Source organism: Pinus tabuliformis, chromosome 9 (genome assembly GCF_031772625.1).
Source record: "Pinus tabuliformis cultivar Carrire ecotype Pingquan chromosome 9, CPIR1, whole genome shotgun sequence".
Classification (NCBI taxonomy): Eukaryota; Viridiplantae; Streptophyta; class Pinopsida; order Pinales; family Pinaceae; genus Pinus; species Pinus tabuliformis.
This window is the reverse complement of record NC_142307.1, coordinates 231,727,460-231,744,911: the sequence shown is the minus strand read 5'-3', so window position 1 is coordinate 231,744,911 and position 17,452 is coordinate 231,727,460. Positions and strand designations below refer to the sequence as shown.

The 17,452-nt window shown below is 36.5% G+C and overlaps 1 pseudogene; it reads right to left on the bottom strand.

The window, feature by feature from the left end:
- Positions 1-3,895: 3,895 nt before the first annotated feature.
- Positions 3,896-17,452, bottom strand: part of LOC149148040 (uncharacterized) — a 40,282-nt pseudogene continuing 26,725 nt past the window's right edge.

Here is a 17,452-nt window from a genome sequence, read left to right as displayed (position 1 = left end):
AAGAATTTATGAATGATGAGGAAATAAGGTGGGTTGATGACTGCTCGAAACCATGATTTAATGGAATCCACATATTTATGATTCTCCAACTGATGCAAGTCTTCCACAGATTGATAGTCAATCTCCTGGAGGCACAAAGAATCTGGTGAAAGACAAAAGATAAATCCCTCAAGTTCAGGCTCAAATATTTGATTTTTAAATTGACAAGAATGGTTGAGATATATTCTAGGGTTTTGAGCTTCAACAACATTTTGAGAACAAGTTCCAATGAAAGATTGCTCCTCTGGTGGTATTTGAATTATATCTTCCTTGGGTAAATGTTCTGCAGTAATGGGGGAAGTTTCCAAATTCATTCCCTTTCCCAACATGGAAGATGTGACATTTTGTTCAATAGTAGGAAGAATAGGTGTTTCAAATAGTTGTGCAACCTCATGGTTTAGATTAGGGTTTAAGGTATGGTTTGGGCTAGGGTTTCGATTAAGGCTTGGACTAAACTTTAGATTTGGATTGGAGTTAGGCTTTGAACTAGGTTTAGACCTAGGTTTTGGATTAAGACTAGGGTTAGGTCTAGGGTATGGATTAGGGTATGGACTAGGATTAGGGTATGGATTAGGGTTTGGGTTACGACTAGGGTATGGATAAGGGTATGGACTAGGGTTTGGGTTAGGATATGGATTAAGGCTAGGATAAGGTTGCACATGAAATTGGGAACATGCAGTAGGATGACTTGATGGTGCATTGGAAAGAAATTATGATTGTTGTTGGTGCTCATATGATTGAATTTGCATGTGATATTTCCCTAGAGAGAAGGATCCAAACAATTCTTGAGGCCATGGAGATATCTGGCTTGAGGATAAGGGCCAAGGAGAGGGCCACTGCGACCATGAAGCAGGGCGTTCAATTGGAGGAGGATTAAAATTTTGCCATGAAACTGTAGGATTATAAACATGTTAAGGAGTCTACTCAGGATAATAAACATTATTCCAAGTATCAAATGGTGATGGGTTTTGAGTTATACCTGGTAGTCGATTTGATTCCTTACTTGATTTCCTGAGTGCCTTAGTAATCCTGGTAGTGTTGGGCAACATTCTGTTAGATTATCCTCTTCACAAATTTTGCAAACCTTCAGGCTACTGAGTGGACACTTTCCAAAGTGTTTCTTTTTGTAGTTGGCGCAAAAGATAAGAAATGGTTTATCATCCTTCTTCTGCTCTTCCTGCAAATCATCCAATTTTGAAATCAAAGATTTAATAATATCATTTTTATGTTCAAGAAAAATATTAAAATTTTCACTTGTTAATTCTTTATTGGATGAATTTTATGTCTCTGTACCAGCATAAAAACTCTTCATTTGAATGATTCCTCAAAATACCATTTTCATGTTTTTAACAAGCCAACTAGTATATTTGTTAGCACATGAATAATGTATATATATGTATATATATATATGTATATATATATATATATATATATATATATATATATATATATATATATATATATATATATTATATATATATATATATATATATATATATATATATATATATATATATATATATATATATATATATATATAGATAGATATATATATGTAGGGGGGTTCTTACAACACCAGAGAAAATGAGAAATCTTAAAGCAACGAAGATATGCAGGAAAGAAATAAATTCAAAGAACATAAAATTACAAGAGAAACTAGGTGACAGAAAAAAACAAAATGCAGTAGGTCGTCACCAAGGTCAATCCCCTGAGCGCCTCCCCAGTAATGGCACAAAAATGTTAGGAGTGGTATAGGGTCTATAAATGTATCAACATTTAATTGTCAATCTGAATAGTTCATGAACTATGAGATGCAGCATTGTAAAAGCCAAAGAGAGCCCGTGGTAACCTGCAAAACAAATTCTAGTCTATCTTGCGCATTAATCTCGACAATAAATGAAATCATGCACTAAAAGAGAATTCGAGATACATTGATCCAAACAATTAAAATCATGTGGGAAATAAAAGGAAATCTTGTACTGTTTAACAATGTGAAAGGAAATTCTAAGTACGAGCAAATAGAAGGGAAAGTAGAACTGGAAACAAAGCAGTGCTGGCACAATATCAAAAAGACTAGAAATGCTGGAAAAAATTCATGAGCAAATAAAAAACCATTCTTCCTACACTAATTCTATTGCATCTACCTCTTTATAAAATTAACTTGAAAGCATTGGCAATATTTAATGTGTAAATAAACTTATGAAAGAAATGGATTCAATATAGATTCTCTCGCCTTCCTTGTCCCTAGAAATAAATCTTGTAAAACTGTCCAGAAGTTTAAAGACAACTACAATGGAAAATAAACATTATCGTTTTTTAAGCATGATGCAGTTTCCTTTTCATAAATGTCGGCTCTGCAAGCATCATGATTTAAAATGATAGATATATATATATATATATATATATATATATATATATATATATATATGTGATCTCTGCTTCTGAGTAACATATGGTTTCTTGTAAGCATATATTGAATGAATGCGTTAATACCTTGAAACCATGAACACTCAAGTTGATCTCAGGTTCTGGAATATAAATTAAATGGATCTGAATCAATTCAATGGTTTCAAGTTGCACATTATAGCTCATAAAGGCAAAGTGTCAATGCATAAGCTTATCTTGTAAATTCTGAAGTTCTGAAGGGATGAAATCCTTATTCAATATAAGGAAATATTTTGAGTCCAAGAGCAATTTCTAATGCAGAAAATCAAATCAATATTGCATTCGAAAGGAAAACATTGCTGCCTGATTAAATAACATCAGTTTGAAGGAGGAAAGAGTCTGAAAGTAATTAAATCCTATGATAAGAATTTCATACAACAAATAATTATTTAAATAAAATTTAATCTAAAAGATGCAGAGCAGTGTCGAGCTCGTCTAGCGGCCAACCCAGCCAGCTCGCACCCTCTATTACTAACCTGGTTCACACAAGAATTAAAATCATTAGATGCAACAAACAAATAAATAGAACATGACAAGAAATGCTTCAATTAATATTTAAAATCAGTCTTTTACATTATGCAGACAAACACTTAACTCTAGTAACCAGGAGAAGTGATCCATTGGTTATAACTGTGTGATGCTACATTGAGACCAACTTCTCCTCCATTCTGTGCATTCGTTCTGTGTCTGTGCGTGCTTATGTGTGTGTATCTATTGATCGATCTATTAATTGACTAAATCCCCCCTCTCCAGGTAGTCTCTTCAACTTATATATGGATCGAAATACAAATTAAGGCTTTTAACAGCCAATCAAAATACAAGAGGGGTAGATTGTGAATATTAACAATTTTTGAGGAATAAAATGGATTTTGTAACTAAATGTCGAAATAGGAATTGTTTTTGGAATGTCTTTCCTCTTTTCCTGGAATGATGTTGTGGGTGGACCAACTACTTCCTCGAATTTCCTGTTCAAATGAAATTAATTTCCTCAGAAAACTAGGATCGCTTGAACATTTTCTAATTCTAAAAATAAAAACAATGACTCTGCATTAGATGGCACAACGATGCATCATCACGTTGGTTCTAAACCTCTGCCATCACAGCAAGCGAGGACGATGGTAAAAATTCCCACATGTTTCTTTCTCACGTGGAAATGCATCATATGAGATAATCTGGCGTTGTGGTCAAGCTGGAGTCCAATAACATATTCGACCCTTCCCTCTTTCATGGCACTGTGTTGACCTGGAGCTTATTCCCCTTATCGTGGCATCCATCATGTGATTGCACTTTCTGGGAGCCAAGCGTACTTCAGTTGTGAAGCATGTTAACATTGTCCCACACTCAATAATTATTTGGTCCTTCGAAGAGCAAAAGTATCCAATAAAACCACCAATGTTGTGTAGTGTTTAAGTCAAGTTATATTTATTTGTTGTAAATCATTTTCCTGATTTGACGTAGTCTCTGACCACTTCAAATCAGCTAGATTTACCAAATAATGACAAAGTGGAAATGTCCTCTCCCTTTTGAACCATTCCGAGACACATTCCTAACAAAATATTTGTTTATAACGTAATAATATGGGAGCGTGCATTTTCTCCTCACAGGTTGTGCACAAGTCTCTAGGAGCAATAACATCCTCTATAGTAGCATATGACCCATATTGGACTTCTTTGCAGGTTAATTCCTTCAATGCTGTGAATAATGATTGCATCTTCTCCATAATTGATGTTAGCTTAAAGGTAAGGTACAACCCTATTGTGAAAGATAAAAATAGGCTACCATATTCTTTTTTCAAGAAGAATTGATACCAAACAGATGTAGGAAGCAATACACGGTAGAGTAACATAATGTATTCAATCAACATCAACATTTAGCCATGTTTCTAATAGTTACGACCTAGACTATTCTTATAAAATATCGTAATACCACATTTGAAAACCATTATCTTGCCGCACCATTGTATCATTGACCACAATGATGAACAGTACATGCCAAAAGGGTGGTATTATTTTTTGAGGAAGCATAACAAGTGGATACAATAGATCATCTCTTTTATACCACCAATAAACTCCAACCACATGTAACACAAAAACCAATATGATGCCAATGAGAACTAAAAATGAATGTAGTCTAGAAACTCTTCAGAGTGCAGGAAGCCCACTGTAACTAGTGTAAGAATCCCAATTGGTACAAGAATCTATTGGATGGTACAAGAATTTGTTGCATGGTGTAGGAATCTACTACACTGTCCAAGAAGGTAAATGCAGGACCAAAGCCTGTACAAAGGCATGATCAAACCAATTTTAAACCTGCAACATACAAACCTTTACTAATAATTTTTTAATCCTCATAAAACAAGGGATGTAACGAATATTCTCGAAAATAATCATTTATTCAAACAATAGCATGAGATATTCTGAGTAAGAAAAGGGAAAAATTGAGGCCCAACACAACCCTCTAGTTCTTGTACTAGCATAAACTTGTACCAATATGAAAGCACCAACCTATAGAAGGCTACAACCTTCACTCATTCTCCAGCTCCTACTGGAAGGGAGTTCCAAACCCTTGATCTAATGAATAACTATTACTGGTAGTAAGCTTCGACGTTCTCACTGGAGGATCCAACCCTCAGCATCTTGCATGGACCACGTTTCATCAAATTTTCAGACTGAATCCACCTGATTCAACACATCATAATTTGTTGGCCGTGTTTCATCAATGTTTCATGCTGGAGCCATTAACGACACTTAAACTCAATATCAAAAATCAAACTTTAACTCATCACTGCAACACTGTCATTTATCTCTAACATAATTGAACCAATCAATCACTGAAACCTAATCCTTAATCACTAAAACTCAATCATTAATCTCTAACATAACTGAAACCCAAATCATTAATATCTTAATCAATCGATCACTGAAACTTTTGACACAACTGAATCAATCACTAAAAACCCAATCAACCGACACTTAATCAAAATTCAACCAATTAACTAGAATAGTCAGATCACTGTAACCAGTACATAGAATTGAACCTAGAACACTGCATAAACAACCAAATCCAACTACAACATCAAAAATCATATGTCAGAATGTATATGCTACTTCAATAAGGACAACCTACATGGATATGCTACTTTTTGTAACTCAACCTGTGTATACCTCTAAAGATATTGAATCATACAACTTTTGAACCAAAACCATAATTATTTCTTATTTAGAAGTAATATTAACACTATTCATAACCTCATTCAGCTTCATCATTCAATCAAATCTACTTCAAACATGCTCATTTAACCCAGATCAATCAATATCAGGACATCATTGACAAACAACAGAGAAGTAGCAGCATTGATCAGATTGTTCAGTCATTTATGAAAGAAACCCTTCTTACTCAATCAAAAAGCTAGCCAGACTCAATCTCGTTATACAATTAGTTTAACTTCAGATCTGATGAAGACATCATTGACAAACAATAGTAAAATAAAAACAATGATAAGATAGCTCAGTCATTTCTAAACAACAAGCCCTTCCTATGTATACACTACATGGAAGTGCCAAATCCGCATGTATACTTGCCTTCACTGAGGTGAACCTGCATATAGATCTACAAATAATGACTTATAACTTCGCAGCGTTTCAAGACTTAAGATATACCCATATCATAACATTTAAAAGATAAAACATGTGTTAGCACTCAAATCTAGCCTATCCATTATTAGATCATATAATGGTAAGTCATTTCAGGTCTCATGATCTATATCATAACCATAGCCCTTGCAACAAAAAATATACTTTAGATAGAAGTATTGTCACACAAGATTTTGTCACTGTCCCTATACTCCCCCTTCCTTGATCCTAGAGGACCTCTACAGGGAATCCTTCATGCTTTCCCATCATGAAGAAATTCCCATTGTGTCCTTATTCATGAGTAGAACAACTCCCCTTTGCATCATTTTCTCAAAATCTTCTGTTTTTCCCAGTGTACAAGACTGATGCTAATGACCCGCATCCTCCCCGCACCGATATGCAGGGATTACAATTTTCCCTCACACCGACCGGAGCGACCAAGCCTTTTTCCAGTCACGTCGATCCTCTTTTGGAAAGTTTTTTAAATTTGGAGCTGAAGCTTCCAGCTCTAGAAGCTTCGCTACAAAAGTCTAGTGAATGGTTAGGTCGAATGGAGCTGAGGAGGTCAGATTGGGCTCCTTTCCCATGAGAATAGGAACCATCTCTCATTCATTCAAGCTATATAAACCTCCACTTTTCCCAAGCACAAGCTAGTGTGTGTGTGTGCTAGTGCTAATTAAGTTCTGTTTGGAGTAATCAACAAGTTATCCATACTTTGTAGCTTTCTAGTTTGTGTTTAAGGGAGAATTGTGAGTTGGTTTGGTGTGAAGCCTAAAGGGAAGAGCCTTGAGACTATCATTGTTGGGGCCATCCATGGAATGCTAGCAGAAGTGTGTGGGAACCCGGATTTGTCAGAGGAGAACAACAATGTCAAGACGTTGGTTATAATCTCTTCTTGATTTAATAAAGATGCAACTATTGATTGATTTCCTACATAAGATTTCATTTCACATGTTTATGGATTAATGTTTCTTGACTTGTTAGGTAGGTTGAATACAATTTGTTTATTATCACAGTTGATGTCTGTTGTTGTCTACTTGTATCGAGTGTTCGCAAGAAGGAACAAAAGAGAGCTGGAGAAAGGAAGCAAGGTCATCATCAAATGGATAGCGTACTAAGAGGTAGGCCCTCTTAATTGGTTCTAACCTAAGGAAATCTTCCATAGAATTTCTTGTTTGTGGCTAGACCCACTCTCAGGCTAGAGGAATTGTTTGTGTCTGCACTTAGAATTTACCTACACCGCAAATTGGTGACTTCGCTGGGGGGCCAATCCTTATGTTTAATTGATTGTCATTTTATGGTTTTGTGTGAACTTTTCTAGTATCACCATTTCCCTCTAGTGTTTTCTACTTTTCCTAGTTTACTGCTTTGAGTCTGGAATTTACAGTAGCAAGTCTAGTTTTCACCTGAAGAAATTTTCATTTTTCTTTTGAATCCTTGGCTAGTGTGGTTTTTTCTAAAACAGTCGCACCAATCGGATCAAGTTTCACCAAAACAGTTACGCCGACCCCCCTCTGGCATTCATTTTCAGTTAGGCAGTCATGCCGATGTATGTAGGTGGAGATTAGGGTTTACCCTAAATCTCAACCAGTGTGTCTTTCCCTCTTAATTTCTGACTCCTAGCTCGTTTTTCTTGTGTTCTCCCTAACTGGAAAGATTCATTAGCTTGGTTTGTGTGCTTGTTTAGTTTAGCCCACCCTCTGATGTGTTAAGTCTTGCCCTGTGTGAAGTTATTTTTTATTTTTTCTTTATATCCCCTAATCAGCGCTTCTTATCGCTTGGTCAGTTGTGTCGATCAACCCATCAGCACTAGTTGTAGTCTAGCCAGTCGTGTGGTCGTGTCGATCAGAGCTAGTTGTCTGTTAGGCAATCATGCTGGTCTCTGAGTTAAGAAAAAAATAGAATTTCTCCCATTCCAGTGCCAGTGTGTCTTGACCCTCAGACTCTCTTATTTCGCCCAGAAGTGACTAGAATTCTTTGTTTGTTGGTTTTGATTGATTGATTGGTTTGAAGTTTCATTGCTTGATGTTTTTGAGTTTTTGGATGATTTCTATAGCCCTAGGGAATCTAGGTAGATTACCATTCATTTGTTTGTTTACTCATTATGTCAAGTTTCTTATTTGCTACTTAATTTAATCCATCTTTCAGTCGCAACATCTTCATTGCTTCATTTTCAATCAAATGAGTGAAAGAGTCTTGTTTTTTCTCTTATTTTGAGTGTCTCTTTTCTCATTCCGGGCATAGATTACATTACTTGGTTTGTCGATTGAAGCATTTATGTGTTTGGTTTGTTTGATTCAGGGAAGAATTTTCTTTTAGTTTCATTTATCATGCTTTGGATTTGATTGATGCTTTCTTGTTCGGAATTGTGAAAACTTTCATTCAAGTGATTTAAGTGGAAGATTCATTTTTCATTTTATGAAAAGAAGAACTTCATTCTATTTTACTTAAGCAAAAATATTGCATTAGTAGAATCATTGAGAAGCTAGAATTGCATCATCATAAGCATTGGAAATGAAATGAAAATTCTTTGTTGTTATAGGAGCATTTAGGAGATTTATTAGAGAAATATTTCATTCTTTGATTGTTGCATTGATTTTGTGTTCCCTATCTCTCAATTAGTGTTAACCTTCATCAAAGACAAAGATCTCTTTTCTCATATAGCTGCATGTAGGAATTTTGTTAGATGACAGAGGTAGGGCCTTCTAATTGAAACTTAATTCAAGATCAACCATTAAAATTTATTGAATTAACGAAAGGAAGCATTGAAACTTACATTTAGAGGTCTAGGATAGAGAGGTGTTCTGGTGTCTCAAAACGCAACAGTTGTCATTCGCTTCGGCACTAGACAACACTAGTATAGACTTGTGCTCCTGCTATCGTCATGTATATAAAGGAGACCCCACTAGGTTTGCAATCCTTTATCCATAGGAAGCTGAGTCTACCACCTTGTAAATTTGATACACCGAACATAGGAATCGAGGAGATTTCCTGCCTTTACTTATTGATTCACTGGGAGGTATTATGTAGTTCACGATTACCTGGTAATCCTTTTTCCTAGATTATCCCAGGCAGTCATTTTGGTCTTTTGACTCTTTAAATTTAAAATATCATCGAGCACTTTTCATTTTGAGCTCGTTAGCTTTGAAAGAGACTAGATTCACCTTTTTCCCTTTTCTCGACTCTTAAAACATGAAAAGGAAAAGTTTTGTTTCAGTGTTCTAAAATTAACTTCCCACGAAATATTCCTAGTTAAAGTTATATTCCTTAGTAATTCTTTAGGGTCGAATCCAATGGAAAAATTTCCAAAATTTACCAGTCAAGGATTCCCCTTAGAAGGGAATCCTAGTCCTTTCCCTTCCTTTGGAAAGGTTGGTGCTCCTTATAGGGTGACATTGTCCCTTCCTAGGTTAACCATTGGTTTACCTATCTGGTTATTTTTGACCTCGGTGGTATCAAGTGTCCCAGCTCATGTCCAAACATCTCCTTCATTTGAATCACGTCATGATGATTCTAAGGTTGACCCCTTGCCTTCTTTCCCCATTTCTTCACCCTCTTCTTCTACTTCACTTGGCGAAAGTTTCAAATCTAGTAACCAGGAGGCTAAGAATAAGAAGAAGAAGACAAAGAAGAAGAATTCAGATAAGTGAGAGGCCAACCATGCAGCTATTGATCTAAATTCACTTCTTGTCGACAAACCTTCTAATCCTCCATGGAAGGTCAGATTCCCTTGCAAGTTGTGTAAGGGTGACCATCTCCTACGAGACTGTCTTGGCATTCATAGAGTCTTAGAGGTACGGTCTCAAAATCTGGATTGACCATCAACATCAACCTCTGGAGATCATGTTGATGTTTCAACCTCGATTAGTGATGGTAAGAAGAAAGGGAAGATTATATTCCCATGTAGCTTATGTCCTGGAGATCATCTTCTTCACCTTTGTCCTCTTATGGATAAAGCTTCCAAAGTTTTGGAAAACCTTACAACTCCTCAACCCCAACTTCTTATTGGTTATTAGAGGCGTTCTTCTAACCCTCTCCTAGTTTGTAAAGAGATTGACTTGGATTCATCTCTTGCCCATCCTGCTCTTCCTAAGCATGTATCTCTTTCGTTTGTTCCAGACCAAACATTGGTTAAAAAGAGTGTGTACTTGGCTCTGCCTTCAGTTGTTCACTCTGTTCCTGAAGAGAGTAGTGATGATCATACTTCTCTTGTTCTTCTCGTCTCCTCAAAATCTCATGAATCAAAGAGTGACCCTCCCATCCCAGTGGTTTAGGAGTGTCCCTCTCCTTTTCCTGTAGAGCATGGGGGAAATCATATGATACCCCCACCAAGTAGTTTTGTCATTTATTTCTATTAGAGTCACTTGACTGCTTTCTGCCTTCCATCTTATGTGCTTTTCCAGATCACAATACAAGCCTATAATATGGTAGTACATGGCACTATATTGGATGAAGGTGCATCTATTAGCATCGAGTATTCTACTACTTGGCAAGCTTTGGGTTCCCCATAGCTTGTACCTGTCACCCAGAACATGTTGGCTTTCAACGGAGGAACCATTCAACCCTTAGGGATCCTTCCAAAGTTCCCTATTACTTGGGGAGGAAAGACCGTCTATATAGACATGATGGTGGTCCAAGGTCCCTTAGATTTCAATATTCTCCTTGGATGCGGCTATGTTTATGTCATGGGAGCTTTTGTTTCTTCATTATTCTGTGTGGTTTGTTTTTCACACGAAGGGAGAATTGTGACTATTGATCAACTGTCATTCATTGGTCACCAGGCACCTCCTTTATAACCATCGTCCCCTATCGGCTCTTGTTTGCAAGCAGTACCTTTCGCATTGCACGTCAATTATGTGGCTATACATTCCATATCTGCATCTAATGATGATCACGCAGATGGTATTGTACATTATGTACTGGGGGCATTGGAACCCGATCTGTTTTTGGTACCAAATGACATGTATTCCTCCCAGAGTGCGGTTCTTCTGTCAAGTGAAGACCTCTTGGGAGCCATGTTCTCTTATGGGTCATGAAAAGATGTCATGAGGATAGTTCCTGGTCTTGTGTCAACCTCATTTAAAAATAAAACAAGGAGCCATGAGGATGGTTCTTTGTCTTGTGTCAAGCTCGTTAAAAAATGAAACAAGGGTTGTGAGCATAGTTCCTTGTCTTGTGTCAAGCTCGTGAAATAATGAAACAAGGGTCATGAGTGTGTCAAGCTCGTTAAAAAATGAAACAAGAGTCTCGAGGATAGTTCTTTTATTGTGTCAACCTCATTAAAAAATGAAGCAACTCCCTTTTCCATGATTAAGATCTCATAAAATCTCAGTCAATTGTTTCCAAGATCTCGAAAGTGAACCTTCATTCCATCCACCTAGTTGACTGAAATGAAGCTTGGGGGGCATGTACCTCAATTGAATCATTATTCTGGGGGCATGCAAACTTATAGAAAGCATAGTTTTTCATTTCAAGATTGTGTAAACATGAAACCAAATCCAAGAAGAGTTCTCCATGGTTCAAACTTGTGTAAAAATGAACCCATGCCCAATTTACATCTCGTGATTTCTGTCTTTATCAGCTAATTTCTACTAGATGAGCCTTGGTTGTTTCATTCCATCGCTACCATCTATTTGGCTGATCATATGCTTTCACTTGGTTGGTTTTCCTTTCCTAAGGGACCGCAGCAATGAGTGGTTTTATTAGCCAGCCTCTTGACCATTACATGTTTTAAGCAGTTCCATCATTGTCGGAACTAGTTGCTACCCTTTATACCACTCATTCCTCCAGGATGAGTCACTTTTAAGCTATATTTTGACTCGTAACAAATGAAAAGATCATTGAGTATTTTTCCCTTTTTAACTCGTTAAATTGAATAAAAATGGGGGGTCTGCTTTCAACTCTTTTCCAACTCTTAAAACATGAAAAGATTGTCGAGCTTTTATCATTTTGAACTTATTAAAGGTTGCGAAACATCATTCACCCAGTAGACATTTACCCCTTTTTTATGCTGGGATAAACTATTTACGAAAAAGGTACTCCTTGGCTGAAATGGTTAAGTGGTTCTCTCAAGTATTGTTTTCTACCTTTTCGGGCTCGAGAGACACAAATATACGAAAAGGAACCATGGGGAGTTTTCTTTTCTGTGTCTTTTTCAAACTCTCTAAACATGAAAAAGATACCGAGTTACACCTTTGTCGGACTTGTTAAAACATTAAACGACATTAGATTCGTCGCCATGACGAACATGAGCTTCTCCTTCCTAGGGCTCATTAAACTTACTAGGTTAGATTCATCCGTAGGATGAACTTAGAGTGCAAGCATATGCTATCACCTTCAAGCTTGTGATTAAAAACTAATCGGGGTACCTTCCAGAAATAGTGGGGGAAATGGGAAATTTTATCAGTCATGTCTGCAGCTCACCCTTGAACATGACACTTTTTGCTTCGTGTTGGGTTGGGATATCCTCACCTCATCATTGACCTTCCTGGGTTGGGCCGTTCATTTTTTCCATCCATTTGATCTCTGTCATGTCATCATGGCCACTTATACTATAGATCCCAAGGCTTCCATACTTTGCGTCGTGTCGACGATATGTGAAAGAGTTTTCCTTCTACAGTTACACTTACTTATGATTCTTTGTATCATCCAAAGTCATTTGCACCCCTTTGTCTTGTGTCAATGATGTGGGATACATCATGGCCCTCCTTTAACATAGTCACTTACTGTCGACTTCAACTCATTATCCAGGAAGTTGATCAAAAGACTCCTCTTCAGTACCTTGGAGCTTGCATGCCCTAACAACAAGTTCTTCACATTAGATGATAGTTTCACATCATTGGCTTTTGATTGGGTGATTTCACGGGTGGTCAACTTCAGTTCCTTCATTCACATTTCATGAATTGTGCTACTAGTACCTTGAGAACCATTGTCATTATTGGTGGTTTCTCTTGCACTTGTTAACAGTTTACATCATTGACTAGTAATCAAGCGATTTTCTAGCATGTTCAACATCAACACATCTATTCACATGTTAGAATCTGTACTTTGATTAGGTCGTGTTGGAGCACAAGACCCTGGGCTCAGATTACAAAAGTCCATTTTGCAAGGTGATGTGACATGGTTGTGCTGATATACATGTATCTTTTAGATGGATGGCTGTGACCATACCATGAGTTTTCATATTTTTTCATTCTCATTTTTGGATGGTTGCGACCATACCTTGATTTCGATATGATCCTCTTTATTAGATGGTTGTGCCCATGCCTGGATCCATTTACATGATCATTCTCTGGATGGTTGCATCCATACCATGACTCATGTATCGTTTGACAGAGTTTTCAGTAATGTATATGTATCTGTACTTGCTTGTAGGTTTTTTGACAACAGACATTGGTTCCCTGCACTGAGTTATAAAGCATTTCATCCCTCACTCTTGTTCGAACTTCACGCTTTAGGGGGCGTTTGTTACACAACATTTTTTCACTGTACCTGTACTCCCCATTCTTTGATCCTAGAGGACCTCTATAGTGAACCCTTAATTCTTTCCCATCATGAAGAAACTCCCATTGTGTCCCTCTTCATGAGCAAAACAATTCCCCTTTTCATCATTTTCCCAATATCATATGGTTTCCCTAGTTTAGAAGACCGACGCTAATGACCCATGTCCTCCCCGCGTCGATATTAAGGGATTACAATTGTCCCTCGTGTTGACCAAAGCGACTAAGCCTTTTCCCAGTCATACCAATCCTCTTTTGGAAAGTTTTTTAAATTTGGAGCTGAAGCTTCCATCTCTATAAGCTTCGTAACGAAATTCTGGTGAATGGTTAGGCCGGATGGAGTTGAGGAGGTCAAATTGGGATCCTTTCCCCTATTAGGATGAAACTACCTCAAGATATAAGACCTTCTCCCATGAGGAGAGGAACCATCTCCCATCCATTCAAGCTATATAAACCTCCAACTTTCCCAAGCACAAGCTAGTGTGTTTGTGTTAGTGGTAATTAAGTTCTGTTTGGAGTAATTAGCAAGTTATCCATACTTTGTAGCTCTCTAGTTTGTGTTTAAGGGAGAATTGTGAGTTGTTTTGTTGTGAATCCTAAAGGGAAGAGCCTTGATACTATCATTGTTGGGGCCATCCATGGAATGCTAGCAAAAGTGTGTGGGAACCCAGATTTGTCAGAGGAGAAAAACAACATCAAGAAGCGGGTTGTAATCTCTTCTTGATTTAATAAATATGCAACTATCGATTGATTTCCTACTTAATATGTCATTTCACATGTCTATGGTTTAATGTTTCTTGACTGTTAAGTAGGTTGAATATAATTTGTATATTATCATTGTTGTTGTCTGTTGTTGTATACTTGCTTTAGGTGTTCACAAGAAGGAACGGAAGATAACTGGAGTAAGGAAGCAAGGTCATCATCAAAAATATAGCATACTAAGAGCTAGGCGCTCTTAATTGGTTATAATCTAAGGAAATATTCCATAGAATTTCTTGTTTATGGCTAGACTCGCTCTCAGGCTAGAGCAATTGTTTGTGTCCGCACCAAAACAACACTTAGAACCTATGGTGTTCTTAGATGGATCAAGTAACCATTATTTTGCTCAATATTGTGGGCTAATACCATGGTTTGGACCCTTGGTATTATTTAACCTTAATTTTCCATCCCATACTTGCTTTTCCTTTTGTGAAACTACATTCATATGTATACATGCCTTTTATTCTGTGTACCCATTTGTATATGCAACTTGGACTAGGCTAAACATCGTATATAACTTAAAAAATCCTTTTTTCTCAATTTCTTGATTCTGATCTGATTCCTCTGAACTGTCATGAATTCTATCATATCTATACACACATCCTGTTAAATTTCAACATTATCATTCTTTTGAACTAATTCCATTTCATCAAATAGGTTGTCATCAAGGGCAACTCATTAGGTAGGTTTCTCTCAAGGAAAACACTAAAAATATCCCTATATCAAACTTTTGATTCTGACTTGTAAACCTTTGACCGTCATTCTGTTTTTCTATGTCATTACTCTGTTACCTCTAAATTGACCTGTTACAATGTGATTTGTCGTCATACATCAATTGATCATTTATGAACTGACCTGAGGATACATCTAGTTATCATATATGTGGGTTTCCATCAAGGACAACACATGGACCATAATACCAACACAGAGATATGGTCTAAGGAAGTTATGCTTCTTGAATGCTCTTGAAATATTCTTCAAACATGTCAACTTGGAATTTTTTTCTATAAATTTTGTTTTGGGATTTTTTGAACCTTGAAACTAGGAAGATGTAGTTAGACTATTGTTAGATATCTTTGTTTCAAACTGGGTACATTTGTGCACTATAATTTCAGAGATATGCTCCAAGGAATTTAGGCTTCCATAATTCTCTCAAAATCTTCTTCAAATATGTTAGCTTGCGAGTTTTTCTATAACTTTTGTTCTAAGATGTCTTGGATTGTAAAACTTGGAAGGTATAGATAGAATATTGTCATCTACCTATGTTTCAAATTACATACGTTGGTTCACTATAATTTCATGGATATGCTATAGAGAATTGAGGCTTCTTGAATGCTTCTAAAATATTATTCAAATAGGTAAACTATTTATTTTCTATATATATTTCTCTCTAATGTTTCATAATCTAAAATCTAGAGGAGACAAAGAAGATATCTCAAGTTACTTCTGATAGGAATTTTAGACCTTGTTTTGCTACAATTTCATAGATATGATATGAGGAATATAATGTTCCTAAATTCTCTTGAAACATGCTTCAAATAGGTTAGCTTGGAATTTTTTCTATCTTTACTTTTGAGATGTTTCATTTTGTGAAATTTGGATCAGAAAAAAAAAAAAAAAAAAAAAAAAAAAAATCTCAAGGCACATATGATAGAAATTTCAGGCATTTCTTTTCTATAATTTTGGACATATGATATAAGGAAGTTAATATTTCTTAATGATCTTGAAACGTGCTTTAAATAGGTCAAATTGGCATTTTCTCTATAACTTTATTTTTGAGATGTTTTAGATTGTGATATTTGGATGAGATGGAGAGGAGATCTCTATGTACCTATGGTAGAAATTTCAAAATCAAATTTGCAAAATTGGATATGTGGAAGGTTGTACAAATTCATTCTTTGAAAGAATGCAAAAGAAATAGTTTTTGGGAGAAGTGGAACTAATGAAGGAAGAAGCAACAAGTTGATCTCGTGAAGGCAAAAGTAACTAACAAACCTAATGAATGTAGAAGCAACAAGTACACTTGGTGAATGCATAATTAGCTAACACACAGTGTGAAGTAAGAAGAACCATTGAAGTAGGTTGGTTCCTACAAATATTAGTTGTAGTGGGAATTAATGTCTTCCGTAATTTGGTTCCTAGAAATATTGTAGTAGTGGGGATTGGTATCTCTTGTAGGTGGTCCCTACAAATCTTGCAATGGTGGGTATTGGTATCTCCTATAGGTTGGTTCCTGTAAAAAAACAAAGGGGATTGGTGTCTCTTATAGGTTAGTTCCTACAAATAAACATGAGAGAATGATGTCTCATGTAGGTTGGTGTGTACAAATTGATGTAATAGTAGGTTGGTTCTTACAATATATTTCATATATAGAAGGTTTTTTGGTTTTCACATGCAAGATTTTACACATATATACTATGTTACTTGTTCATATTTTGAGATTGATGTTTTAAGATGTTTAAATGTTTAAATAAGTAAAAGTTATCATTACGTTGATTCATCCCCCTCTCAGTATAACTGTGAATCCAACAATTACATCACTCTCCCCCCCATTCCCCCAAATATCTTTCTATCTCTCTCTTACTTCCCCATCCCTCTCTCCATGTTCCCCCATGTATGTATCCATCCTAATTATCTCTCTCTCTCTCTCTCTCTCTCTCTCTCTCTCTCTCTCTCTCCCCTACCCTATATGTATCCCTCCTACATCCATGCCTTTCTCCCCCATCTCCCCCACTTCCTCCTCTCTCTCTCTCTCTCTCTCTCTCTCTCTCTCTCTATATATATATATATATATATATATATATATATATATATATATATATCTTTCTACCCCCCTCTCTCTCTCCCCCATCTCTCCCTCTCTCTCTCCCCCATCTCCCCCCCCCTCTCTCTCTCTCTCTCTCTCTCTCTCTCTCTCTCTCTCTCAGTGTTTTTTTTTTCTATCTCCCCCCTACTCTAACACATACATTCTCTATATTTCCCTCTCTTTTTCCCTCTATATCCCTTTTACTATCAATATATCCCCATCACTCCCTTTCCCCTTTTCCTTGTTCTTTATCTCTCACCATCCCTTTCTCT